Genomic DNA, 27,742 nt, shown 5'->3' on the forward strand with positions numbered 1-27,742 from the left:
TGTATTAGTTGCTATCACATATTTAAATAAATATGGTATCTAACTGATAAGAAACATTTGTTTATTTATTGATTTATTTATTTATTTATTTATTTATTTATTTATTTATTTATTTATTATTTTTATTTTCACTCATTTAATATCTAATTTAACTGGGTAACTTAAACATACACTTAAAAAAATCCTTGCCTGTCATATGATAAATATAAATTTTATAAATGTATATAGTGTAAGTATGGGGTGCAAAAAATAACTCACTGTCTCTGCCTATAGGGGTTTATAATTTAATTGGTAGCTCTCAATATATATTTGGGTCAGATTCCTTATTGAAAATTTAATACGAGTTATGGACTTAGGTTCGTACATACCGGATTTCATGCACATTTTGGTGAATTTCAGGTTTGCTTGAAATCCTAGAGGTTAGATAGATTTCAGATTAAGAATCATATCTATAGGGACACCTGGGTGGCTCAGTGGTTGAGCATCTGCCTTCAGCCCAGGGCGTGACCCCAGGGTCCCAGGATCAAGTCCCACATCAGGCTCCCTGCATGGAGCCTGCGTCTCCCTCTGCCTGTGTGTCTTCCTCTCTCTCTCTCTGGGTCTCATGAATAAATGAATAAAAATCTAAAACAAATCATATCTATAGAAATTACGCTACTGCTTTTAGTTACTGTTAGATCAGTAAGTAGACCAACAGACGGATTTCTGATAGGTAGATAGAGGTAGATTAGGCAAATTTGAAGGGGACAAGAATGTGTTTTGTGGGTGAAGCTGGGAAGAAAGGAGGGGAATCCATCTTGAAAGGGCAGTTTGAGAGGAAAAAAAATCTTGAGTGCTTGGGAAAACTTGACTTCCATTTGACATTTGTGGAAGATAATGATGGAAAAGTATGTGTTGGCCAGAATGTGACTGACATTATAAAGAACCTGATCTTTGTAACTGAGGTCTTTGGAGGTAGCCGAAGGACACCTCAACGGGGTTTACCACCTCCGAGAGAGGGTAAGTCAGAGGAAGGAGCCTGGTGTTGCCGCAAATATACTCAAGGACTGTAGGGCACACGGCTCTTTCTGAAGGCGACCATCCATCCAGGGGATAGAAATTCAGCATAGTGTTCCTGTCCTAGTTGGCAGTTTAGACGATCCTTATTATTTTTTATTATGCGAGAAGTTACCCGCCTGCACTCTGACGCACTGGGAAGTCAGGTCTAACAAAGTAAATCCTAAAGTCGCTCGATGCATATGGTAGAAATCAATCTCCCTACCTCGAAGTGTAAAACAGACGGGAACTGAATCTCCCCGTGTTTGCTCATGTCCGGGATACAACCGCTGTCATGTCTATCATGAGATGTGACGATCCAGTGATGAGCAGGAGAGCAGGGTTCGACCCTTAGCCACGTAAGCCTCCTGCCATACCAGCCTCCTCTCTCACCCCTCCCCGTCACACCCCTCGGCCCACCGCTTCCACCCCCTGCATCCCTGCTTTGCTGCCCGCAGCCTCCCAGCTGCCAAACCTGTCTCCTCCACTTATACCTTCTCTACCTTCTTTGTTTCTGCTTTCCCTCCTGCTCCGCATCGGGGCTGTGGATGGGGTATTGCCCTCACACTCCCTCTGTGCTCTCCCTACTGGGCGTGTCCTTCCAGAGCCTTGGAAGGTGGTGCTCAAGAGAAGAAATTTCTGCGCCTCTTCTTCCTCAATTTCTTTGTGCCAGTAGACACCCCTGGGTGTTGCTTGGTTCACTTGGCCTCTCTCCTCCACTGTATGAAGTAGGACCTACACCCCGAGGCCCTAAATGTGTCTCTGCATCTCTGCCTCAAGTCCCAACACCTCGTCCTCCTCCTACTGTCGTTCCCAAAATCTCCCCTCCCTCCTCCTGCCATCTGTGACTCGAATAAACCCTCCGGGTTCTCTGTCCTGCGGTAGTGTCTCCTGCTTCTGAGAGCTTCTATGGGAACTGCTCTGTCTCCATCCCAGTCACACGGCTCTTGACCAGCACTGCCTTGTACCGTAGACGACCCCTTCAGCTTGCGCTGCCTGATGTGGAAACCGCCAGCCACATGGGGCTTGTCTAAATGGAGGTGAGCTGCAGGTGTAAAATACACTAGGGTTAAAGGCACTATGGAAAAGAAATATTACTGTAAAAGTCATTATATCTTAAAATCATATTTTTATCATTTTAAAGATTTTTTTGAACTTTAATGTGCCTGCTAGGAAATTTTAAATTACCTAGGTGGTCCCACCTGTGACCCCTATTTTACCTCTATTGACAGTGCTATCACATGTCATTTTAGCTTCACACTAAGATTGGGAGGGCTGTTCCAAGAGGACCATTCTCGAGATGCTTCTCCTACCAGTTCCTAACGTCTAAAAACCTCATACCAAGGACTAAGTCTGGGTTTAACATTTTGGCTTATAAAGCACAATCTCTGCAAGTCGTGAAAGTTTCCACTTATTCTTCAGTATGAATGAGTTTTCTCACTACTTTCTTGGAAGTAAACCGAAAATAGGGATCATATGATATTTCCCACTGATTAGAGAGAAAGAATAATACCAAGAAAGAGAGATCTCAGCAAACAAATATGGATTATTATTATTTTTTTAATCCTCAAGATTGCTTTGGACCAGTCTTTCATATCCTGATTAAAAGCAGCCTGTAAGAGGCCCTGATGCTACCCAGTAGATTGTCAGAATTGCAGTTTCCTCAGTTTCAGTTTTTTTAAGTTTTTTATGGTGACCAACACCAGTTTTCCAAGAGAGAATAATAACGGACAATTGCCGCCTGCAGCAGACCCAGCACCTCGAAAAGAAGAAAACTATGTGCAATAGTGTGGGGAAAATGCCATATTGAGGATAACTCAAAATCAATATTTAAAACCAAAATCTTTGTGTTTGATAAAAGTAGAAGAGCTTCATCCAGCACAACCAACTTCTGGACTCTTACTGTTGATGAGGAGGAAAGGGTCTGTACTACAAATGAATGGCTCCCTACCTATGATGACCTTAGTTGAGGAAGCTTAGCCAATTTAGGCTTCCCACAAATTCAATCCTTATTGCAAAATAGGTGATAGGGTTATTGTTTTTCTTAGAATGTTAAATATATTTATTTAAGTTTATTTTTTGTACTTTCTGGGTAAATGTTTCTTAGAAAAATCCCACTTGGTTTATAATGCTTTTTAATGTGTAGAAATGCTCTGAACCAGGACATGAAGCAAGGATGCCACTGTAGTCATTAAAGTCATTATTGAAAGTTTTTGAAAGGGCAGTTACTATGGAGAACTAAAATCATAAAAAAAAAAAATAAGTTCAATGAAACTTACTACCTTTGTTGCATTTGTTCAATCTGTGACAAAGGAGCATTTTGTAAGTGGCTCTATGCTTTGCAAATCCCTTTCTATTTCATTGGTTCATTCAATGATACCCAGAAGAGTCCAACGGAATTTTAATTACAAATGTAACGAAGATAATGCAGAATTTCGGATTAGTTTTTCTCTCGTTTTTTAGAGAAAAAGTCATTATTACTTAAAGACTACAGTCAGCATTATTTACCTCCTGAGATTCTTCAGCGTATCTACTTCTCTGAATCACCCCCTGGTGTAAAATGTCCACAGTATTTGTTGCTAAGAAAATTGAAAATATTTTAACATTATACCTTGATCTCACCTGGTTACGAAACCTATTGCTATTGTCTTGATAAGTATGGATCAATAACTTAAAACTTAATAATACACATTGCACCAGGGTCCTTTCAAAATGCCTTTTTCAAATCCCTGATATGATTTGCAATTTTCTTTGCCTAGGAAACTCTATTTTCAGAGTCATTTCTTGTGAAATAAAGTTTTAACTCAAATGATTCTTCAGGGATTACTCTTCAGGTTTTATTTCATTAGCTATTTTTAATCTGATTAGTTCTAGGCTGGAAGCTTATAGTTTTGAACGTTCATATAATTTTCTTAGCAACAAGTATTCAAGGAACAGAGAGATGAAGCCCTTCGTGGTATTTGGGCTAGAGTTTAAGTGACAAGAGTTGAAAATTTGAACCAAAAAAACCCACAAGTAATCGAGAGCCCACAGAAATTTCAGTTGTTCTAGCTATAGTAAGGAATAAATGTCATGTTCTTTGTTTCGTCTAGATATTGAGTTGTGTTATACAGATGATGAATAGGAAGTGTATGGGTAGCAAACTTAAAGTCACGCTCAAAAAAGATTAGCTTAAACACAGCTAGGGGAAAACACAAAGATAATAAATCCTACTTCCACTAACAATAAAAATATATCTCTGCAATAAACATCACAGTCTTTTCCCGTTCCGTTGACTGAAGCTCCACTTTATTACATTGGATCCAAGATGAGCTTGTTTGCACACAGTTATCTCCCCAGGGAGGATCACGGATTTGGCCGCGACGGCTCTGTGCTTGCCCGCGCTCTGCGCTCCACGCCTGGCGGTGTCCGAGCGTCCATGAAGTACCCTGATGGTACTTGTTGATCTGATTTCAGACACTCCTCTTCCTCCAGATGTTAAGACTCTGTCATGCGTCTCATTTCCTGCCTGCCCCTCTTCCCTGGGCTGCTGTGCAGAGAGTTCTAGAACCTTCTCCAGGCTCGGCCTGTGCCTTTCCTGAGGTGATGAGCAAAGACAGTAGGAAGAAAGGGAAAGAAGAAATATGGGGCCTTGCAGGCATTAAAGTTTGCATTCATTAACTTTGTAAAATTAATGTAAATAATTTAAAGTTAATATGACCCTCCAGGCGCGGGCTCACGGTACAGGAGCTGGGCCGTCCGTCCATCTGACCCGGGGCTGCAGACTCAGCAAGCGTGTTCGCTCTGACGGCTGCAGCCTGGTGCCTGGCAGCCAGCTGAGATTTCCGCACACGGGACCAGGCGTCCGGCGAGCGGTGTGGCAGCGCAGACGGGGCTCCAGGGTGACAGGAGCCGGAGGGCTGCGTCCTGGGCCCGGGCCGCCTCGGAGGCTGCAGCTACCGAATTGTTTGCAACTTCAAATCGAGGAGCCCCGTCAGCAAGAGGTAGATGCCGGATAGGAGAGCCCGGCCCTGGCCCGCCACCCCCCAAACCCACGCACACACAGGTCGCAGCACCCCCCACCTCCCAGGTGGGCCCGGGACAGGTGCACGTAGGCCTGGCCACGCAGTGGAGACAGGAGCCTGGCGAACCCGGCCGAGGGAGTGGGGAGGGCAGCTGCAGGTGCCCTGGCCTTGGGCGGGGGGGAACAGGCAACTGGAGACGCCGGCCTCCTGGACTCCACACGACAGGGCTGCCCTCCCCACTTACACTGCTGGGGGCCCTGGCACCGGGGTGTCTGGACATGGCCAGGAATGAAGACAGGCGAGACTGCCCCACTGCCCCCGGCAGGAGGGACTGTGCCCCTGCCCCGGGCCTGCTGGGCCAACGATGACCTGGCGCCGTGCACCCTGGCTTGAGCACCCAGAAGACGGGCTGCCCACCCCTGTCGTCTCCACGCACTTTTTTCTTTGCAGGCTCCTCAGTGCTGAGCCCAGCCCGGAGGCCCATCAGTCCTGCTTCAGGCACCACAGCCTGGCGCACAGCCCAGATACCACCGACGTGCCTGCTGGGCCCAGGCCACTGCCCCGGGCCTTGCCCCATGCACGCCCGCAGCCAGCCCCCACCATCAGGCACACCCTTGCAGGCGACCCTGCAGTCAAGTGCATGCTCACGACTGGCCCCATCACCACGGACTCCCGACACTTGCTCTAGTCCCTCATCGCTGGACCTGGGGGCGCTGCTGAGGTCCCCAACAGCTCCCCCAGACACCAAGTGTGCCCCACAGCTCTTGCTCCCAAGCAAGCAGCGTGCAGTTGGTGACACCATAGACCAGAGCTATTTAAACAGGTGGGACAGCGTGCTCCCCACATACCCATGGAGCCACAGTAGGCTCCAGCGAGCAGCCCTGGCAAGTGAACTCTCTCCTCGAGGAAGCCAGTCCTCAAAGTCTGGAAAAGAAGAGGCTTCTGCAAGCACGGGACGCCTGTGCAAGACTCCAGGGCACAGAGAATCAGAGAAAGATGACGCCGCCACACAGATAATACACGTCCAGTAACAACCTCAAAGCAGTTGGAGATGTATGAATGGACTGACGGAGGATTCAAATAATCATTATGAAGAAGCTTAGTGAGCTGGAGGAGACAGGGATAAGCCCTCCAATGGAATTAGGAAAACAACACAAGAAAAAAATGAGCAGTTCAGCAGAGACATAAAAAAAAAAAAAAAAACATAAAAAAAGAACCAAACTGAAATTCTGGCGATGAAGAAAACAATGACTGACCTAAAAAATGCAAGAAGTTCCTTCTTTCTTTCTTTCTTTCTTTCTTTCTTTCTTTCTTTCTTTCTTTCTTTCTTTCTTTCTTTCTTTCTTTCTTTCTCTTTACTTCTTTCTTCCTTCCTTCCTTCCTTCCTTCCTTCCTTCCTTCCTTCCTTCCTTCCTTCCTTCTTTCTTTCTTCTTTCTTTCTTTCTTTCTTTCTTTCTTTCTTTCTTTCTTCTTTTCTTTCTTCTTTCTTTCTTTCTTTCTTTCTTTCTTTCTTTCTTTCTTCTTTCTTTCTTTCTTCTTTTCTTTCTTCCTTTCTTTTTCTTTCTTTTCTTTTATTTCTTTTCTTTTCTTTTTTCTTCTTTTCTTTTCTTTTCTTTCTTTTCTTTTCTTTTCTTTTCTTTTCTTTCTTTTCTTATCTTTTCTTTTCTTTTCTTTTTTATTAAGATTTATTTGCTTATCTTTGAGAGAGCATGAGTGAGCAGGAGCCAGGGGAGGCGGGACAGAGGGGGAGACGACTGGAGCTGACTCAGCGCTGAGAGTGTGATGCGGGGCTCCATCTCACCACCCAAGATCACACTCTGAGCTGAAACCAAGAGTCAGACATCTACTCAAGGTACCACCGGGCACCCATGCAAGAGAGTTCCTACACAGATTGGATCACACAGAAGAAAAAGCAAATGCCTTTGGAAAATGTCCAAACCAACTGGAGGTGTGGGAAAAGGTGCTCAGCAGCACTGGTCATCAGGGAGAGCGAGTCAAACCACCACAAGACGTCACCTAGCACCTGTGCATGACCTCAACTATCCGCGTGATCTAAAAAAAAAAAAAAAAAAAAAGATTTTAAACAGTGATTCTCTTAGTAACAGAGAGTAGAATGGTGTTTGCCAGGAGCTAGGGGTGGAGAAATGGGGTATATTGATCAAAGGGGACAAACTCTTACCTGTGTATGAATAAGCTCTACAGCTACAGTGACTCTAGTTAATAATAGGTGTCGTGCACCTGGAACTTCCTAAGAGAGTAGATCTCCAGGGTCCTTAACACACACACTTAATGCTCTGAGATGATGGATGTGTCAGGTAGCTAGACCGCGACAGTCATTTCACAATGTATGCACACGCATCAAAACATCACCTAAATGCCTGCAGTTTTAAGTGTGATCAGTCACCAATATAGATGGAAAAAGCCTTAAAATTAACTTTTATCTAAATAAAAACATTAAATAAATAAATAAATAAATAAATAAATAAATAAATAAATAACTGTAGAGTATGTTCCCACTCTTCCGAGATTAAATCTATTTAAGTGAATTATATCATATATATTTCCTTTATATCTGTGAAATATATATATATTTTTTATTTTTTTTAAATTTATTTATTTATTTATTTATTTATTTATTTATTTATTTATTTATGATAGTCACACAGAGAGAGAGAGAGAGAGAGGCAGAGACACAGGCAGAGGGAGAAGCAGGCTCCATGCACCGGGAGCCCGATGTGGGATTCGATCCCGAGTCTCCAGGATCACGCCCTGGGCCAAAGGCAGGCGCTAAACTGCTGCGCCACCCAGGGAACCCTGAAATATATATATTTATACAAAAATATAATTACACTATAATAAAATGTATCTATGGAAATTTTTAATCTGAACAAGTTTGAACGTGCCTCTTGTGTCTGCTTATACGTCCACTATCCAAGGCCAGAGGGAGAATTACAGAGGCTTTACAGATTTTTAGAACATAGGATATTAATGTCATTGGTAATTGGTAAGCATCACTTACCAATATCTATTTTAGTTTTTTAAAGATTTTATTTATTTATTTATGAGAGACAGAGAGAGAGGCAGAGACATAGGCAGAGGGAGAAGCAGGCTCCATGCAGGGAGCCTGATGTGGGACTCGATCCGGGGACTGGGGGATCATGCCCTGAGCTGAAGGCAGATGCTCAACCACTGAGCTACCCAGGTGTCCTTCTTTTTTTTTTTTTCAATATATATTTTACATAAAGAGAAAGACAGCATCATCACACCAGCACATCAACCGTGTTTTAGAATGTCCACCCCATTCCCATTGACTGTCTTCATTAATGCCACTTGAATCTCCCTTTGGCATTAGCATTGATGACCAGACTAGCACGTCTTTTGTACCATCTTGTGAATTCAAAGTCTGACCTTGCTCTATCACATTATCTAAGGCTCGTTTTCTCAAAGCTCGTGCTGAGTGGCTAGTCTCATCTGAGAGTGTTTTGCTCCCTTCCCGCAACTGAGCATACAGTTCCAGAAAGGGGGCTGCTTATTCATCTTTGTCTGAAAGATTGATACTTGCATTTCTGATCGTCATGATCAAAATTCAGATTTAAATAATGCATTCGGTATAGGTATTAACTTCAAGTATGACTTCAACGCAAGTTTGAAAGAAATAAAACTTGTGATATCCACCATGCATATTTTATGACAAGAATATGCAGTTATCAAAGGCCAGGCCCTGTGTGTGCACATTGTAAGATGTATTGAAATGTGAACAAAACAGGGAAAAACACCTAAGACTGTTTTCTACTTGTAAGTATGGGATTCATTTTTCCTTGTAGGACTCTCTCTGTCTCTCTCTGTCTCACTGTCTCTCTGTCTCTCTCCCTCTCTTTAAAAATCCATTATTATGTTAGAGCAGGTTTAGGTTCACAGCAATAGTGAGCAAAATGAGACTTCCCATGTACCCCCTGTTCCTGCATGTGCACGAGCCCCCGCTATCAATATCCCCCACAAGATGGAACCTTGGTTATAACTGATGAACCTACACTGACACATCATCATCACCCATGATCCTTGTTAGAGTTCATTCTTGGTGTGGAACATCCTATGAGTTTGGCCAAATGTATAACAACCTGTACCCACCACTAAAGCATCCTGTAGACACTAGGTTCACTGCCCTGAACATCCTCAGTGATCTTGTTTTGAAACTGTAAAATTGACAACTTTATCAAAATTCCTTCTATATTTATTGAACTCAGAGAACAAAAGAGGCAACATTTTGGTACACATAGCCACAAAATGTGTTTAATAAATAAATGTGTACGTTAGTGTCTGTATGATGGTAATGGAAAGAGACTATAGTAATCATTTACCTTCATGTTTGAAACGCATAAATACCAGCAAGGGAGAAATGGCTCACCTGCTCCTCATTAGTTTGTCACAGTGTTCTGCAAGCTCTTGCAGGTCGTTTAGCTGTTTCTGATAAAAATTTCCCTCGACAGTCATCTACCTGTAGTATTAAGAAGCAACATCAGAGTGCAAGGAAAGTCTCACTTTGCAAAGATTAACTATTTGGCTGGCGTGACACTAAATGGATTATGTGTCTTTAGTTTCAAGACTACCATCTCAGCTACTTTTTTTTTTTTTAATTTTCTCCTTTGATTTCAAATGCTGTCATGCAAATATAGGAGGTGAGGTGAATGTTGGCCAAGAATCTTTATTAAATATCACTGCCTAAAATTGGAAGTCAGAGACCTGAAGAGAAGAAACACTCATGGATTTTCCTGGACAGTGTAAAAAGATTGTGGGGCATCCAAAGTAGCTTAGGAAAATCTTAGTAAGCAAGAGGGCATGTTGTATTGGCAGCATTTTGAATTGACTTAAGGGGAAATGTACCATTCTGTACAAGGATGTTGGGAAAAAGAAATCTGGAACAGTGTAAGTGAAATATATTAGAAGCCATAGAGAGGGTATGGCCACAGGCACAACAAAATGATGTCATTTAAAAATTCTAGTGTAACTCCTCCATTTAATGGTAAAATCTAACTTTTTTTTCCTAAAATAGTTCTACAAATTAAAAAAGGAAAAAAAAAAACAATTTTCCATGAGGGATGAGATTTAGAAGGTCAAATTAAGAAAATTAGGTTCACGGCAAGCTGATATTTTTTCTTATGGAAGAAAATCACACCAGAGATAAACACACAGGTCATTACCACTAATCGGCTTATCGCTAGAGAGCAAAAAAAAATCAATGATTATTTCTATAGATAGCCATTGTTTGTGATAAGGACAGCCACACACGGGAAATGCAATTTTTATTAAAGCAGCAGTCCCTGTCCCCATCCAATGGAAGGTCATATTATTTAACACAAGTAATTCAGAGAATCGGATCCTGGGAGGAAAGGTCTGGGGTGATCATCCCACACAGTGCTTCATAGAGAACACCCTGCTATGACCCAGAGCACTTCTCGCCCTGTTCCTCCATTCATTTTGGAGATAGAGACCCCCCGTGACAGGGCTGTTCATACGGTTGCCACTGCCCATGAGGATGGGTAGGCGTCCAAGGTAGGCGTCCAAGGTCACCGTAGGAACCCGTAGAGGTGAATTCAAAGCTTGCCGATGTGGGGCTGACTGTGTGTTTCCCCACAGCTCCCCTCCTGAGAAACCTGCAGGTGCAGGGCCTCGGGCCAGAGGAGGGCTGGCTCTGCCAGAGCCAGACCACTGGCCTGGGCAGGGGTAACGGGCTACAGGGCAGGGGTGACGGCCGGGGAATACGGGGCAGATGCACTGGGTCTGAATTTCTTATCTGACCTTAGAATGAGGAACATTTCTGTTGTTGTCTTTAACTGCTAGGAAGTAGTCCATCACCTGAAGAACACGTCATTTACCCTATGAACCTCTTTCATTAGTGAATGATGGGATGCTCCCAAGTTTTGTTTCCTCAGAATGTTGGTGGAAAGGCAAGTTGTATTAATACATGTAGAAGATGATGCATCTAGTGTGAACCATCATAAATATCTTTTTTTCATCCTAAATATTTTTATGAATACATACAGATGCAGTGGCGTGGGAGGGGGGTTGAGTCTTAAAATGGTGTACTGTATGTAGACTGCACGCAGTGCTTGACACACAAGGTGTGTATTATTGAGCTGGTTTCATACATACCCACTGCAAAGTAGCTCTTTATATTTTTCTTCTATTATTATTATTATTATTATTATTATTACCCTAAGTACTTATCCCACTGAAAACCTATGTATTTTACCCATTTACTTGTCTTTGGTTTATCTCTTTGACTTGGAAGGAAAGCTATGGGAGGGCAAGAATTTCTGCCTATTTTACTTACAATTGTGTTGTCAGTACTTAGAACAAGGCTGGATACAGATTAGGGGCTTAATACATATTCTCAAAATGAGTAGTTATAGAAAGTATTATCATAAATTTTCTGCAAGATCAGCCAGGAGCTTGCATTTTATCTGCAATAATATAAGACTAACATTATGCTAGTCCTTTTTCTAAGATTTTTTTTTTTTTTTTTTAGTGCCCATATATCTAATACCAAAAGCAAGCCTGTCCAAGAGGTAAACCATTTCTCAGCTAAGTAGACCAGGACACTAGGACGTTAAAATCTGTTCATGGAGTGAGATGAATAAGTGGTAAACTCGGGAGCTGAATTGGACTCTTCTGACTCACATTTTTTTTTTAAGATTTTATTTATTTATTCATGACAGCAAGAGAGAGATTGAGAGAGAGAGAGGCAGAGACACAGGCAGGGGGAGAAGCAGACTCCATGCAGGGAGCCTGACGTGGGACTCGATCCCAGGTCTCCTGGATCACACCCCCGGGCCGAAGGCAGGCGCTAAACCGCTGAGCCACCGGGGCTGCCCTGACTCACATTTTTTATTATTTTTTTTTAAGTATGAAAATTATGTGTAAAAAATGCAGAACTTGGGATCCCTAGTGGCGCAGCGGTTTAGCGCCTGCCTTTGGCCCAGGGCACAATCCTGGAGACCCGGGATCGAATCCCACGTCGGGCTCCCGGTGCATGGAGTCTGCTTCTCCCTCTGCCTATGTCTCTGCCTCTCTGTCTCTCTGTGACTATCGTAAATAAATAAAAAGTTAAAAAAAAATGCAGAACTTATCTTTTACTCTATAGCTGTATACAATCAGCACAGGTGCACACATGAACGTGTACATGTCAACACATTTAGGAACACATTGTATCATGCATATCAGGGTTCTCCACAGAGATAGAGCTGAAAGCAGAGAGATGATAGATATATTATAGATATCGGCTCCCATGATCATGGACAGCAAGGTCCCATGAATTGCCATCTGCTGAAGAATCAAGAACCAAGAACAAACGTGTCGTACTGTTCAGGAAAGCCAGGAGTGCCAATGTCTGAGGACAGGACAAAATGGATTTCCAGCCCAAGCGACAAGCCAAGTTGCTCTAATCTTTTGTAGCTTTCAGGCCCTGTTAGGGCTTGGATGATGCTCACCTGCATTGATGAGGTTTTCATTGTTGTTGTTTTCTTACTCTACTAATTCAAATACTAATTTTTTTCAGAAGCACTCTCATAGACTCACCCAAAAATAATATTTCAACAGCCATCTGGCCTCCCTTAGCCCAGTCAAGTTGACGCACACAGTTAACCATCCCTGGGGTAACTGGTATCTCAGTTGGTTAAGTGACTGGATTTCAACTCAAGTCATGATCCCAGGGTCCTGAGACTGAGCTCCCTGCCAGGCTCTGTGCTCAATGGGGAGTCTGCGTCTCCCTCTCTCTATTCCTTCCCTTGCTCCCTCTCTCAAATAAATAAATAATCTTTTAAAAAATCAGATGTAAGTGGTTTCCAGATGCATTCTAAAACCAAATCCTAGGATTAATGACTGTCAATATTTAGACAATGTGTGTTTTTTAAAGCTTGTCAGTTAATTTCGATGTAAGTCAAGTTAGGATCCTTATTGAGTGATGTCGCTCAATAGCCAAAGCAGGCAAGAGAACATGAAGGGACCATCAGCGATGTGCCAATTAACAGGTGCCCTGTGTCGGGGACACCTGACCTGTGAATGTATCATCTGAGGATGCTCTTCACAGGCAAGGGTTATGCAGGTGCGCTGTGTTCCCACGGGGCTGGAACTGCTAGCGTATTTCCTACTTTCCCCTCACATTCATACCCATACCACCTACTCTGAGAAGAAAAGACATAATGTGCCTCCCTCCCCCTGCACTAGGCACCACTGGGGAGTGATTGTTCTTACAACTAGAACAAAGGTTGTTCTGCAGGGCTCAGCAGAGTAATCAGAGTCCTGTCTCTAACTGCAAAGGTAAAATTGCTTAAGAGTGTCTTATTGTTACTGCAGCAGCAGCTGCTTCAGATGTGTTTTCACAGTAGAAACCAGGGGCAGTGTACCTGCCCCCCCACCCCGCCCCCCGCATTGCAGTGCCCTGGGAGACCCCACTACCAAAGAAGCACCAGCAGCCTTAGGCAGGTTATTATAGAAAACACTCTTAGATTGAGCAGTATTACCGGTGTTTCAAGTCAGAGGCAAAATCATTCTTATGTTGTCCGACAGCCCCCACTAATCTGCTGAGTAACAGGGATAGAGTAAGTGGAGCAGAAGCCATGTGTATCACGGGGGATGTGGAATTAGGGGCTGAGTGTGATGAAGCTTCCACCCTCGGCAGCCTTACGGTCACAGAGAATCAATTACATGTCGTAAGCAGTAGATCCGTGGTGCAATAACCTTAAATAATTAAATATCTTTATTAAATATTACTTTATTACATTAGAACCCAACACTAGCAAGCTCACTTAAAATTCTTCATCCTCAACAGCATGTATATGTTCCTGAGTTTCTTCATTATCCTTTGCATGTGTCCATACGTACAGGCACGGGCTCACACACTCGAGCAAAAGTAGATCTTAAAAATTCTCTACTACCTGAAGCAGGATTGTGAGCAATAAATATTAAATCTATGATCCATTTCTCACTTTACATCAAATTTCAAAATGATTTTGAGTCACTCTGTGGACAGCCATGAGAGGTAAGGCAAGATGGACCTGAATGCGTGGCCTCTCTTATGATCCCTGGGACTCCCACCCGGATCCCGACACTTCCATGTTTTGTTTCTTAGTTTTCATTCCTGGAGGTTCACTTCATCGGGCAGTGCGTTTTGTCCGTTTTTCTTATCTTAAAAAAAAAAAAAAATCAACTTAGGATCTAATGTAGTTGAAACAAGCAAATGAAAAGGATCTGAAACATGAGGGCAAGTAAGACATGGTTTCCATGGTGGGTTGCCAGAGCTTAAGGTCAGCATCTACACGGACGGCTCCAAGTTTTCACGTTTCCAGGAAATATTGCCCATTTATCACTATTGGGTTTATGATTTTCTTTGTTTTCTTGGCAAAACTTCTATTCTGAGAATTTACATGAACCGGTATAATTAGCTTTTTTTTTTTTCCTTTCTTTTCTTTTTTTTTTTTTTTTTTTTATGTCACTGAAAGGTACAGCTGGAAAACTCCTTGGAAGGTCAACCTCCTAGTTTAATGACGGGGATCCTGGAATTCACAGAGGTTAAATGACTTGCTGAAGGTTATTTCAGCGAAAGGTTAAGCTCTCCTAAAGATTAGTGTGGCTCTCTATCAAGTTTTTGCCCTGCATGGTGGCCTCAGGCAAATCTGCTAAATGACAAAGTTAATCTCCTCCTGGAGATTCCTGTTCCCAAGGCAACCACCACAGGAGACCCTCACTCGGGGCTGCCTGGGGCTCCCGCTGGGAGCTGTGTCCTCCCTGGCCCTCTTTCCCCGTTGGTATCCATCTCCGTGAAGTGTTTCTGGCCCCAGGAATGGAGACTCACTCAAGGAACTTAAGAAGAAGAAAAAGAGGGTTTCCTGTGAGCTGGTACAATTTGTCTGAAACAAATCTAGACAGTGTACACTCTGCACCTCCCATAATGTTGCTACTGCTCTTTAACTACCTGCAGAGTTCATTAAGAGCAAGGGCTTGGAGTCAGCTGATGGGTCGTAAACCTCAGTTGTTCCTCCACGGAGCCGAACAAGGTTGGCTTCATTCCCTCATTTACAAAACAGAGATGAGCGTGGAAATCTACTCCCAGGTTGTGAGAAATCAAGGAAGCCCTGCATGTCTATAATATGGGTTCTCCATGAATGTTGTTGTTGTTGTTGTTCCTGATGATCCTGTTGCATCTCTGTACCCTGTGGGGTAAATTCTGCACTTCATAAAAAAATTCCTCCCATCCATATTTTGTGCCTCCTAGGTTTGTGCTGGCCGGATGGTCCTGACCCTAACATGCAATTTCTCTCAATATATATTTGCAGCTTTAGATTGTGTACCTGAGGTCTGTACTCATTTAATAATCCCGTGTTAAATTCTGAAGAGTGGGAATCTAACCAAGTCCTATTATCGTCCATGTGGGTTATGACGCATTCTCCTGTAGCAGGGCACGTTTCAGTTTCCTTGGCCAGGTGTGACTATCAACATACTTGCTAGTGAATCCCAAACTCTTACCAACATTTTTTCCATATTCCACTGAAATTTGCTGGTCCTTTATCTCCTTCCTTCACAGGCGGGCATCCAATAAGAGTCTATCTCTGTAGAGAGAGAGAGAGAGAGAGAGAGAGAATGCAGACTGGTGGTTGCCAGGGGAAGGAGGAAAGCGTGGGAATGTAGAGAAACCGTTTCATGGGTAGGGGGCTGTACTTTGAAACGACGGAAATGTTTTGGAACTAGACGTGGTGTTTGACAGCACTGTGAGTGTTCTACATGGTACTGAATTATTAACTTTAAAATGATTAATAGAATGTGAATTGGAACTCAAAATCTATGATATTACAAGAGCACTAGAAAGAGCCTTCCCTGTATTATCACTACCCACCCCCCCAAACACTATCCTTCCACAGTGAAGTAATGCACTAAGCCCATATTGGCTATGATAAATCCAGGGGAGGAAGAACTTCCCTCTACCCTCTTAGATTCCATAACTGAGGCCTGAAAATGAATCTGACATAAGACATATTAGCAGGAGAAAAGCACACACATTTCATTTAACATGTTTATGTGCTTATGGGATCCTTCAGAGGAAAAATGAAAACTCAAAGAAGTTGTTGGGACCAAGAGCTTATATACTTTTTTAAACAAAGAGTGATAAATTTGTGGAGAAATAATAAGCTCTAGGGGCAGTAATTGTGGGGCTGGGATGGAAATACAGAAGATAAAGGTTATTTCAACCATCATCATCATCATCATCATCACCATCATTATTATCAGCATCTCGCTCATCTTCTTGTTGGACTTACCCATTCCCTTACTTGTGCTTCCCAGGATCATTACCACATACATGCGGGGCATCTAAGTCCTTGTTTCTGAGAATCAATCTTTGAAGGACCAAAGTGAGCCTCATCTCCTGAAGTCCTCAGAGTAGCAGCCTGGGGGGCTGAGACAATGACAGCATTCCGCATCAGAATACTGAGAGAAATAGAAACTTTAAGTGATTGTCAGAAGGACCTAACATTCATTGAATGACACAACCCAAATTTAATATTGATTCGTGTAACTCCCCAGCTCACATTCAGAAACCCAGCATCAGTGAACCTGGTTGTGATCGTATCTAGCCTGGTTGGAAGAAACGTTTTTGCCCCTAATGAAATAATGGACCTACATAGTGGTCATCAATAGCTCCTAAAATCACAAAAGGAAGGACAAGCCCTACATCATGTGCTTCCTGTTAGAAACACGAAATGTATCTGTGAAGAGTCCTTACCAGAGAATCAAACCTGAATCTTATCAAGGCCTTACCCGATTGACAATTTAAAGGACATCCAAAGGACAGAGCGACACGCTCAAGATGTGCACAGAACCATGATTAGCAGAGTCTACATGTGGGACTCCGCAACACACTGCTCATTTTGTTCACTAAATAAATTATAGGGCGGAAGGGGAGGGACGAAACAAAAAGAGAACCTACAGAATTTTAAAAGAGACTTCAGAGACATAAAAACCAATTATAATAGCTGTACCTTATTTGAATCCTAATGGGCAATTATTTTTAAAAATGAGATAATTAGAGGAATTTGAATCCTGACTGGATATTTGATGATACTAAGGGATTGTTGTGCATTTACATGTGATCATGATATTGCGGTCATTTGTTTTTTTTTAAAAAGCATCTTAATCTTTTAGAGATGTACACTGAAATATTTATGGACTCATGAATTTACGGTCTGAGGTTTTCTTCAAAATCACCTGGGGCGGGAGGGAAGGATATAGGTAAACAAAAGAACAGCTATGAGTTGGTAATGACTGCACTTGAGTGATGAGTACATGTGGGTTCAATACCCTTTTATCTGTAATTGTGTTTATGTTTGAAATAATTTTTCCATCCTAAAAAGATAAAGAAAACAGCCACCCTTGGCAAGAAATGAGACTTTGAAGCAATAAATTATTCTTACCTATTATAATAGCTAAAAGCACTTTCTCTTATCACCTCTAGCATATTTTTTTTTAATATCCAGCATAATATGAACAGGGTTGTTTTTGAACATGTCATAATATTCGGTTAAAAGCTTCATCTCTGAGTGACCTCCTAGCTGCTTCTATCGCTGTGGAACAGTGGAGAAGTTTCTAGGTCCACAAAATGGAAAAAGGGCAGAGCCTTTTGATGAGGATGGTAAATGCTAGAGAAGGTCAATGCCTCAGAAGGAAATCACGGCGTTTTGGAGAATGAGGGAGCAGAAACACGTACTTGCAGGTACTGGAGCCTGTCGCACACAAGGCCATTCATCTCATCGGTGGCTACAAGCTATCAAGTGTTATCCTGGCCTCTAACATGCGGCCACAGTAAAAATCAATCAGTTAAAGGAGAATGCAGCTGCAAACGTATCGTGGTGAAATTCTTTGCTGCGGAGCACCCGGAGATTTGCTCTGTCCATGCTCAGTGGTGGCCAGGCCCAGAGCCGGGTAATCCTGCCCGTTAAATTGTCCAAGAGCCTGAGAACACATCAGGATGCTCAGTTATCTATACAGAGAAAAGACTGAGTCAGGGCCCTAAGATATCTCCCCTCCAATCTAACCTGTCCAGTCGCCAAAAACACAAAGAGGAAGCCACAGTCTCCGCTTCTCTAGTGGAATTGCTGTTTCAGGGAATGCAAGTACTAGAAGCTGTGTAATGACCACAGGGTCTCCTTCCAAGTAGATCCATTTCCAAACAAAGGAGGGGTCTCACCGGCAAGGGAGGAACAAAGGCGGAAGAGTAGGAGGGATGGAATGGGCCTTGGTGAGATGTGCTTGAAGCCCCTGGACTACAGATCCCCCTCCTCTGAACACAGATGGGAGAAGTGATAGGAGATTCTGGAAAAACGGTTTCATAAAGGTGTGTCTTGTGTTCAAATAACCCCCCGTGTCTTGCCCATCCCCCTATACAAAGAGATACTGATGAATTAAATTTGCTGTCGTGAAGTCTGACAGTCCTGGCGCAGTCTGGTCACGGCCATGGTGGTCCCTGAGCCCCTGGTGCTGGGCCTACGGTGCACTTTGCTGGGTACACACTATTGGCCCCACTTCTAAGAGCGTGAGCGGCATTTCCTCTGGGCGCAAATAAGGTTCCCATTTCAAAGTGCAGATATCTGGGCCTCGGGATTGATGACGTAGGGCTGAGCTTAGGGCTACCGAATGGGACAGAACCTGGATTGAAAGTCTTGTTCCCATGTCCTCTACGCAGGTAGAGGAGGGCATCTACCTGCGTGGGCTTCTAATACCTGGAGGTTAAACGTTCCCAACGTGAAAGCTTCATCATACGGCGACACGGGGCAGAGTGTCCCTCAACAAGCAGAAGCGGTTGAAAGACAGCAGCAGTTACACTGTGGGTGGTAGTAAAGCTCATCTTGGAAGGATTTGCCAAATAGTCAACAACACCTTCAGGTTTCTGAAAGGTGGCCCACCGTAGCGCTAAAATTCTATTTCTCTGGTGGCCTTAGAGCGTGTGGAGCATCATCACTGGTTCTTGGATTAGAGGCTCCGATGGCTGCTCACGGTAGCCTTACTGATATTTTGATGATGTCGATTCAATTATTTTATGATTCCATGAGTCAAAACACAGGAGATGGCATAGTTAAAATTGTGGGTACAAAGACTCCTGCTTCGGCCCATGCGTCTTAATAAAAGAAATAATGCTATTTGAAAAACCAGTGGGACGTTATCAGATGGTGCTCTGGATAAACATGCCATTTGACATTTGAAATGATGTGTTCATGCTTCCTCTCTGTGACTAGAGGCTGATCATTCAGGGTATTTTAACTTGTACGATGCACAAGACTACAAGGGAGCTGATTCCATTTCTTCCCTTTTAAAATGAGTTTCCTTCACCACTGCCCTGCAGCCGCTCCGCCCCTGCAGGAGGTGCCCAAGCCAATCACGCCACTGAAGAGCCATTGGACATTCACAAACCTATGATCACCTTTATTTTGAAAGAAAGGAATTCAGCTTCATTACCTTTTGATTGCTATTTGTAATTGTGGTTGGGTAAGCAAACATCAGATTTACCATTTAGCTGCGCGTAAGTAGGTAGGTCGGCGTGTGAAGTCCAGTTCACATCCTCGTGCATCTCCCACCACTATCCATCTCCACAACTGCTTCATTTTCCTGGACTGGGTCCCTGTCCCCCGTGAACACCAGTGCCCCATTCCCCCCTCCCCTGGCCCTTCTGAGAATTTGATTAGCTACCTCATGCAAGTGGAATCATACAATATTTGACCTTCCTTGAGTGGCCATTTCATTGGGTATAATGTCTTCCAGGTCCATCATATTATAGCAGGTGTCAGGAGTCCCTTCCTTTTTAAGGTTGAATAATATTCCCTTGAATGGAGGGAGCATATTTTGTTTATCCATTCATCCACCGACGGGCACTTGGATTGCTTCCATCCCTCGGCTTGTGAACAAGGCTCCTGTGAACATGAGGATACAAATATCTCTTTGAAATTCTACTTTCAATACTTTTGGGTATATGGTCAGAAGTAGAATCACTCGATCACAGGTAATTTTATCTTTAATTTGTTGAAGAACTACCATACTGTTTATTTTTTCTCTCTCTCTTTTTTTTTTTTTTGCCATACTGTCTACCCCAGTAGCGCACCATTTTAAATTTCCACCAACAGTGTAGAAGGTTCCAATTTTTTAAGCTTCTTTCGTTTTTAATATGCTGCTGATATCAGCCCCATGTTAGTATGTTGGGCAGAAAAAGGCCACAAGTATGAAGGTACCAGAAGGATGGGAGCTCCCACCCAGGGGAACTCAGTGCCCCACCCTCACTCCAATGTCCCCTTCCAGTGCACCAGGGCCAACTGCAGTCCACAGTCCATGTAGAGTATCTACGCAGATCTATGGGATAAACTGAATGAGTCTATGTACAGGTCCCTTTGTAAGGTGAGCTTTCGCATTTGCAGTAACTATCAAAATCAAATATTGGGACAAGCTAAATTTTAAATAAAATAATCAAATCAAGCTATCATTTTAAAATGAAACTCTTTTAGCACCTGGGTTGCTTAGTCTGTTATGCATCCGACTCTTGATCTCAGCTCAGGTCTTGATCTCACGGTCGTGAGTCAAAGCCCTGTGTTGGGCTCCATGCGGGGCATGGAGCCTACTTAAAAAAAAAAAAAATAGGGACACCTGGGTGGCTCAGCGTTTGAGCGCCTGCCTTTGGCTCAGGGCGTGATCCTGGAGTCCCAGGATCAAGTCCCACATCAGGCTCCCTGCAGGGAACCTGCTTCTCCCTCTGCCTGTGTCTCTGCCTCTCTCTGTGTCTCTCGTGAATAAATAAATAAAATCTTTAAAAATAATAATAATAATAATAAATAAAATGAAACACCTTTTAATCTAAGTATTAGAAATAACAATGGATATTATGGAATAAATTGTTATATTTATACTTACATTTTATATGTTACATTTATAGTAAATGTTATTACCTTTATAGTAAGAGAAAAAAGGCTGTATGCTATCGATAAATAACATGAAAAAAATAAGTACAAATACTTAGAATGTGAGTTCAAAATGTTCCCCCATAGAATGTGTGTCCGTACGTGTAATCCTGCACAGTTTAGTAATTGTTTGGTTACCCGCATTAGCTGTTAGGCAGAGACCTTCTGAGGGAACAGGGGCTCTATCCTTGGGTCACAGATACAGTGTTTGGGAGTAACTCTTGACCTAATTTTAAAAATACATGGATGGAGTGCTCACAGAGCTGCCTGTTCACATCAGGGCACAGTAATGAGTGAGGCGCGGGAGGCAGGAACGGGCAGGCAAGTCCCGCCAGCTCTCCAAGAGCCTGTAGGTGAATGCACACGTCGCACCTCTCATAAATCAGAACCTAAGCTAATGATGCTTCTCTGGCATAATTTTTTTTTTTTTATTTTTAAAGAACGGTTGCTAATGCTTACAAAAAACTTCACGTAGATATCTAGGTTTCCTGCTTCTCTTGAAAACATGAAGATTCGGGAACACTGGACTCAAATTGTGGACTCCTCTGTTACAGAGGGCTCTGCAGTCCCCAGGTTAACACATCCCACCTGACTCCATGCTTCAGGAGACTGCAGGCCCTGCCCTGGTCAACACTCAGCAGACTCCTTTATTCATAGAGACCAGCATCACAGGCTGAAGGCAGGGCCATAGTGGTTCTACTGCTATCTAATGCATGATCCTAGGGGCGCCTGGGTGGCTCAAGCAGTGAAGCATCTGCCTTCAACTCAGGTCATGATCTCAGGGTCCTGGGATCAATTCTTGCATTGGGGTCCCTGCTCAGGGGGAGTCTGCTTCTCCCTCCCCATTCCCTACCCTTGTGCTCTCCCCACCCCCTCAAATAAATAAATGAATAAATGAATAAATGAATAAATATAAATAAATAAATAAATAAATAAATAAATAAATAAATAAAATCCTTTAAAAAATAATACATGATCCTAAACTTAGTGACTTAAAGCCAAACATTCATTATCCCGTATATTTTGTTGGTTAGGACACTAGCAGAAGCTTAGCTAGGTCACTCTGGGTCAGAGTTTCTCATAAATTTGCAGCAAGATGTTGACCACGGTTAGCATCTGAAGGCTCAGCTGTGGCCGGAGGGCCTGATTCCAAGATGGCACATTTGCATGACTGTTGGCAGGACACATCCATGACCTCAAGTCCTCACTAGGTGTGTTGTGCCCAAGATTGCGAATCCGAGAAACCACCAAGGAGCCGACACCGATGCAAACACATGAAGGTTTATTTACAAGCTCGAGCTTGGGTCCAAGTAAACCCGACACAGCGGAGCAGGGACTTGGACCCTGAGGTGGGTTTTAGCTTAGTTTTAAGGGCTGGTCTCGGGGACCTCCAGGAGGGGGGGAGCAATTCCTCAAGTTCTGTTTACATTTTGTTATGGGGCCTTCAAGGGCATTGAGCTCTGTTCTCATTCTAATAGGGGCTTCCTGCCACTAGCTTTCTAGGGCTAATATGGGGCTTTCTAGGACGTTAAGCTGTAAGCTGTTTTTTTGTTGTTGTTGTCTTGTTTTGTTTTGTTTTTGTTTTTGTTTTTGTTTTTTCCTGTAACTGAAGTAATGTAAAGTTCAGCTCTTATTCACAGGGGCCTGGGATGGCAGTACTTGTGCTAACACTGAACTTAAAGTGGAACGGCCTTAATTTTCTTGGCCTCCACAGGTGGGTGGTCAGTTTGGGCTGTTATAGCAAAACATCCCAGACCAGTGGCTTAAGCTACAAACATTCATTCCCCCCAGTTCTGCAGGCTGGGAAGTCCAGGATCAGGGTACTGACCTATCCAGCATCCAGTGAGAACAGTCTTCCCGGTTTGCAGATGACCACCTTCTTGCTGTGGCCTCACATGGTAGAGAGGGGAACACACTCTGGTATCATATGAATGTGGGGGGTTCATTCAGTCCACAGCTGTGCAACTTTCCAAGGGCTGCTTGAGGGTCTTCACAGCATGGTTAAGAATTTCCAGAAAGGTGAGGCATCAGAAAGAGAGACAGACAGACAGAAAGAGACAAAGAGAGAGACAGAACAGCCAGGAACCTGCATTGCCTTTCTGGGCACCTAGGCTCCACATTTATACAGCGTTACTTCCACTTTCTTTCAATTCAGAGCAAGTGAGTCACCGCGAGGTCCTGCCCACTCACAAGAGGAGGGGAATGAGGCTGCACTTTCTGATGGAAACATTAAATAACTTGTGGAAGTATTTGGGGGTGGGGCATGTGATATTAAAAACCACAACGGGTGGATAGGTGGTTGCGGTACCGTCAGCATCCCTGACCAGGTCCTCATGTCCTCCCAGCGTTCTCACTAAGGACACAGTGGCACAGGCGCCTCACACTGTTGTCTGCCAGTTTCCATGACAACCACCTCTGCTTCCTCTGAGGCCGGGCTCGCCACTGGTACACTGAATCCCACCTCGTGTCCTTATTCTAGGACGTCCCTGCTTCCCTGACACCTTTTTTCTCCTGAATCGTCAGTGTTCTCTTCTCTTATAGATCATTCCCATTAAGCACAAACTTGCTATATGGTGTCGGGCTCACACTAACACACACACAAACAGTAAAACATCATCCCCCCGGCCCTGTGACCCACCAGCTACTATCCTAACTCTGCTTCCTTTTCCAACAAAAATTTTCAGAGCTGATGCCTACCCTGGTCATCTAGACTCTTCACGTTTCTAGAGCCATTCGGTGAAGTCTCTGGCCCCATCATGGGAATGAAACCACTCTTGTTAAAGTCACCATTGTTTCTCTACATTGCCAAATCCATGACCAATCCCCAGCCGTCAGTTTGCAGGGTCTTTCCCGCAGCACTTAACTCTGTTTATCACTGCGCTTCCTTGAAACAATCCCCATATGTAGCCTGGAGGGTACAACCAGCTTCCTTATTGCTTTTCTTAGCTGCTCACTCCTTAGCACCCCTTGCTGAAAACTCATTTCCCAACCAGCACGCCAGGGGATCCTAGCCTTGTTCCCAAGCTCCTCAACAGTCTGGAGCAGTTTATGGTCTTATTTTTAAAATATCACTTATTCATAAAATAATGTAATAGGAGATCAAAATGAAACTAATTGTATTGACCTACAGTCATCAACGTATTTAAAAGAGAATTTGTAAATACTGATGTATGGACTTCTTTATTAAACAGGACCCGGTGGTGAGTCTAATATCTGTGATAACTGTTTAATATGATAAGGAAATATCCGTGATTTCTGCTGGTAACAAGGTACAGCTAATATTACGATGGTTTGTTGCCTATAGGCATAAGTGAAGGGGAGGATTACTTTCAAATTAGAAGTTAGTTGAACTATAAACACTTATAGTTTACAAACTATAAATTATAAATGCAGTTTTCTTTTCTTATTTGAATTCACGGACTCCTGAATTCCAGCCACGACACCAGCATGAATGCGTGACTCAGAGACCAGTTCTCATTTCCTTACCTGTTTACTCATAGCCTCGGGCAGTGGGTTTCCAACCCTCAGATTGAGGATTATCAAGAATCCCAAACACATTTGTGTGTGTGCATTATAGCTATTGATGTTTTATATGTTAGAAATTATATTTAGAGAAATTGGAAAATGTTCATTTCATTTAAATTGACAATAATAAACCCATTAAAATTAGCAGAATGATGTTTTATGAGAATAACTACATTTCCAAAATGAAGACCAAAAAAAAAAAATGTTGTTTGAAGAGTAGTACCATTTTATATTTTTGCAAAACATTTTAGCACTGAGCTAGGAGGAAGAGGCAGGTATCTACATCCACTTCTATATTAAACACACTGTGTCATGTTTTGGTTGAAGCCAATGAATGAAGAAAATCAGAGTGCAAACAGGTAGATATTTGGAAAATAGAGAAATATATTAAGTTTTTTTTGGTAATTAGTGGATATTCTTTATTTTTTACCCTGGCATGGTTTCATTGCACAATACACAGATCTGGTTCACTGAGTTACTCAGATTTTCCATTTGTTGGTATCAACATCTAAACAGATGTACAATACCTAAATATATATATATATATATATATATATATATATATATGGTTGTTAATATCACTATTTCCTTGACACCCTAAATATTGAAAAGTTGTAAAGATCAGAGGTAGATACTAGATTTCTAAAATTCTAGTATTTATTTAAAAACTCAAATTCATCATCAGCAAAAATATTATCTAGTTATCTTGCAGGGACAATAGCTGACTATTCATTCAAGTAAGTATCACCTCGCACCCAGTTGTGAAAATGTGACTATCTGAACATAAACATTCTGCGACGGCCTCAGCGATCTGTGACCTTGGATCATACATACCCATTGAGTGAATATGACTTTTCCTTCTGTGCTCAGGTTATACTTTACAGCATGGCTGGTTTCAAGAAAGGGGCATCCCCTCCCTCCCTCCCTCCCTCATGTGAACCCTTCCCAGGGGCCCTTTCAAGGACAAAAGACTGTGTGCGTGAGAGAGATGCAACATGAGGGCGATTCCCCGTTGCCCTGAAGGTGGTGGGTGGGCCCAGGGGGCTGGGAATGTGGGTGGCCTCTAGGAACCCCTGCTCAGCACCAAGATGGGAACCTCAGTCCAACAGCCACAGCATCTTGATTTCACCAGCAACCTGAACTGAACCAGAAGAAGGTTCTTCCAAGGGTCCCTGAGTGAGGAGTCACCTGTGCATGTCAGAGACCCCTCCCGGGGGGAGGGGGGGGTTGTGCCTGGATTCCTGGATTCCAGACCAACAGAACTGTGAGAGAATCTACCATCCCTAGCTTAAGGCATGGACTTTGAGGTAATTTATTATGAAGCAATCACAACTAGTGCACTCGCCATAGCCTGTTACTCTTTCTTTCAAGTAAAAAGGGTGTTCCATGGAAAGGCAGGCACTCCATCTCTGGGATCAAAGAACTGAACAAGTATTTCTCCAGACAAGCATCACATTGTGTTATGCAGCCGAAGGCCCTGATAATTGCTTTCCATCCCACCAAGCAGAACGTTGAAAGGACATGCCCTGAAGGGTTAGATTTAATGCAATTGATTATTTTCCTTGCTGCATCCCTGGCATTCCCAAGTGAACGTAAGTGTCCTGGGAACACGGTGGTAGAGGGCTGCTCGGTGCTGCCGTCCTGACTCACCCTGGGGAACAGCTGCTGTTCCTGCCTCTGCTCTTGGAAGCAGTGAAACCAGCAAATATCTCAGTAATAATGTGGAAACAACTTTGACCGAACAGTTCCCCGGGAGGGTCCTGGAGACCCCCACTGTGGGCACTGCCCCTTGGGAACAGCTGCCATGGTTCATCTCATCCATTCTCAGTACCGTGTGGAGGCCAAAGAGCACCCCAAAGTGGGTCCCCTGCCCAGTCTCATGTAACCACATCCCTGTCTAGAAACAGGCATCTCAGCCTGGCCATGCCCGAGCCAAGTCATCCGTCTACACAACCTTGCTCCCTCTAGTCTGCCACATCTCATAAGATGGAAGTTTTTTCCCCACTTATTCAGAACACAAACCAAAGTTTAAAAACTTTATATTTTTCCCTGATGATCTAGCTAGAAAACCTAACCTAAAAGAACTTTAGTTCATGACCTTGTATCCAGAAGAAAGCTACCCCAGGGCAGCTAACACAAGCATGTGATACAACATACGTATCCGTGCCTCGGTTGAACATTTATACTTACAGAGACTTTTCCCACTGTGCTGTTTTTTTCCTAAGGTGAGTTAGTAATGGCCAAATTTGAGGAATATTGGCAGGAGGTAGGAAGGTTTGTAGATCAGAGAAAAGGTAAAAAAAAAAAAAAAAAATCAGAGAGCATGGTTTTTTCATGGGGGAATAATTTCAGATCATAGGTTGGGTCAAATACTGTCTTCGATTTGGTCAAGATTAGTGCCTTGAGCAGTATGTTGACTCCTCAGCTCTCATGGCTTCAAACTACTAAATCCGCTTGAAGGTTCGTCTTAACATTTATGCAAGTCTGATGCCAGTATATTTAAAATCATTTTTGCCTTGTTTGCCTCTCCAAATTGAAGCTACCTGCCATTCCATCCCTTACAACGGGTGTTTGTTTAAGCTCCTGACGATTCCCTACAGGTACAATGTAGACCAAACCCGTCCCCTCTCAATAGGCATTTGTGGGTTTCAGCGATGGTGGGAAGAAGGGAAGAGAAGGTATCTCTGTGTGTCTCCAGCATTTATGTTTATAAGTGTTTTTTCCCCATCAGGCAGCGTCCACTGTGATGCGGGGTTGTTCAGGCCCTGCTGCTTCCCTCACAGGAAAGCCCTGTGATTAATTACTCAGGAGTGGCTTAGGATGGCTCATTCAGAGAGAAATTTTATTATTCCCATGTAAAGATTTTACATTTCTGTCCCTTTTTATCACCACATTAAGTGTGATTTAATATACCATTTAATGAAATTAATGAGGCTTTCTCAAAGCATTGGGGGAAAACAGCAAAATAATAGTCTTCACAAAATAACAAAGATTGAGGTAAAAGTAAAGAAGGAGGAAACACTTTTAAGCAGAAAATGTCATGAGAATTTGTAAAGAAAAAATGGTAGAAATAGATTTCTGTCTTGTGTCCTTCATGGGATATGGGTGGGTGCCCTCACGTCAGTGGCCGTGGTGTGATCCCGTAAGTCACTGGACGGGGCCAGGTCTAGACATCGAGAAGAGACGTCAGCC

At 43.1% G+C, this 27,742-nt stretch overlaps 1 protein-coding gene and 1 long non-coding RNA gene across 2 annotated transcripts in view; one reads left to right on the forward strand and one right to left on the reverse strand.

The window, feature by feature from the left end:
* Window positions 1–27,742, forward strand: part of CSMD1 (CUB and Sushi multiple domains 1) — a 1,869,137-nt gene that overhangs the window by 1,195,321 nt on the left and 646,074 nt on the right. The gene's annotated exons all lie outside the window — the stretch shown is intronic.
* On the reverse strand, window positions 13,984–16,507 carry LOC112659180 (uncharacterized). The gene is made up of 3 exons (XR_003136252.3): window positions 16,349–16,507; window positions 15,561–15,643; window positions 13,984–14,222 (listed from the first exon to the last, which is right to left on the reverse strand). It is a non-coding gene; the product is annotated as an uncharacterized LOC112659180 (long non-coding RNA).

This window comes from Canis lupus, chromosome 16, assembly GCF_003254725.2.
Source record: "Canis lupus dingo isolate Sandy chromosome 16, ASM325472v2, whole genome shotgun sequence".
In the NCBI taxonomy this organism is placed as follows: domain Eukaryota; kingdom Metazoa; phylum Chordata; class Mammalia; order Carnivora; family Canidae; genus Canis; species Canis lupus.